This window comes from Notechis scutatus, chromosome 2, assembly GCF_049901735.1.
Source record: "Notechis scutatus isolate UNSWTSFEM ecotype Mainland chromosome 2, rNotScu1.2, whole genome shotgun sequence".
Classification (NCBI taxonomy): domain Eukaryota; kingdom Metazoa; phylum Chordata; class Lepidosauria; order Squamata; family Elapidae; genus Notechis; species Notechis scutatus.
Window position 1 is genome coordinate 240,824,947 of NC_142010.1, and position 1,807 is coordinate 240,826,753.

At 38.3% G+C, this 1,807-nt stretch overlaps 1 non-coding gene across 1 annotated transcript; it reads left to right on the top strand.

Moving 5' to 3' along the window:
• The first annotated feature begins 937 nt into the window (after positions 1 to 937).
• Positions 938 to 1,062, top strand: LOC113413986 (U6atac minor spliceosomal RNA). The gene has a single exon (XR_003371120.2). It is a non-coding gene; the product is annotated as a U6atac minor spliceosomal RNA (small nuclear RNA).
• Positions 1,063 to 1,807: the final 745 nt, after the last annotated feature.

The window sequence follows — 1,807 nt, forward strand, 5'->3', positions numbered from 1 at the left end:
AATTTCCGCTACTGGTTCTCCAGAACTGGTCAGAACCTGCTGAATATTACCTCTGCCGCCTATCTTGTATATACAATAATTCTGGGCAGTTCACCACTCCCTGGTTTCTTTATGCTCACTCTAGTGATCATCTCTATTTCCAAAATCATCTTGATTTTCCCAATCCCGATATTCTAAAGCCAGACCCTAAGTTATGAGGTGGGACAGAATGTTGAAGTTGAATTGAAGAAGGCCTGGGGCAGGTTTCACCCAGTGCCTCCTCTGAGTGACCCTGAAACACATATTTAAAATTTGAAAGAATTGCTCAGGTAAAAGATCATCCAAAACCTCAAGCTGATTGTGATAGGTCTATCAATACACAATAAGTTGATCCTCGTTCCATAAAGACCACAGTCTAATCTCACAGCGCATTCAGCCTGTAATGTACTCACAGTGTATTTTACAATGAATTGGGGAATAAGCCTCTCTTGTCAGAGCCCTTTGCTTTTCCTCGTATGAACATACAATAACTCCATTACTATGTTGACCATAGTAATGAAGAGGAATTCAGTGGAGAAAGCAGATATTGGGAAGAGTTTGCAGTAAAAGGAAACCAGGCCACCAAAGAACATGATGGCTGGACCTGGACTCCATCAAAGCTGACACCAGCATAGAAAAACTCAAAGAAGCAATGCAAGACTGGAGTATGTGGAGACACCTGGTCCATAGAATCGCCAAGAGTCAGACAAGACTGAATCTTCATTATGTTGACCATATCACTGTGGTTGGCTTACATTCCCTGTATGTAACCATTCAGTTGTCCTTTTCATTTAGACAGAGAAGAAAGCCAAAGACACAATTCTATACTTCATTGTGTCCAGACCAGAAAGCCACGGTTAATAGCTTTTAAATAAGCAATATTTAACTCAACGTAACCAAACTTTGTATGACATTAAAACAGTTGTATGAAAGGAGAGAAGGTTAGCACTCCCCTTGATAAGGATTGAAGAGGCCCTTCTGGTCTTTGCAACACACATATGGTTAAGGTGCTGCCACTTACATTGTGGCTTCTAACCAGTTTAAGGGATGTGCATAAGTGCACAATCGTGCCTACCATCCCTGTCCTATTGTCCCCATTTATTCTTACCTATTTCTTGTACTCATACTATAGGTATAAGAATGTTTATTCTTATACCTATTATCTTGTAAGTGATTGACAAATCAGATAAATAAAATAAAAAAAATAAAGCACTTTCCCAGTTTGTAATTAACAGGAAAATAAACTTGGCATGCTAACAAGACTTGATTTGTTTATTAATACACCTTTAGCTCTTTTTTTAAAAAAAAGTTTTTTTCTTTTATCCTACCTCAACATTCCTTCCTCCTCCTATTTTATCCTACCTACCTAACACTCCTTCCTCCTCCTATTTCTGCCACAACAACAACCCTATGAGGTGAGCTGGGCTGAGAGAGTGCCCAGTCCAAAGTCACAAGTCTGGCTTTCATGCCTAAGGCAGCACTAGAACTCATGGTCTCCCTTTAGTTACAACCACCTGGCAGTGAAAATAATGGACAGCAATCTCATTGGGCTATTTTATCAAAAGATAAGATGAATATGCTGAACAAATTTTTAAAAAGCTAAATTAATTATAAAGAATCAGATATATACCACCCCCCACTAAATTCCATGAAGCAGAGTAAATCTGCATGGGATTTTGCTGAAGCATATTAATCCAGGATGAAAGGGCTAATTTACTTACTTTTGAGAAAAAACTCAAAATTACATACAGTTAAATTTAGAGGGAAGTATAGATTGCAATCATTATAT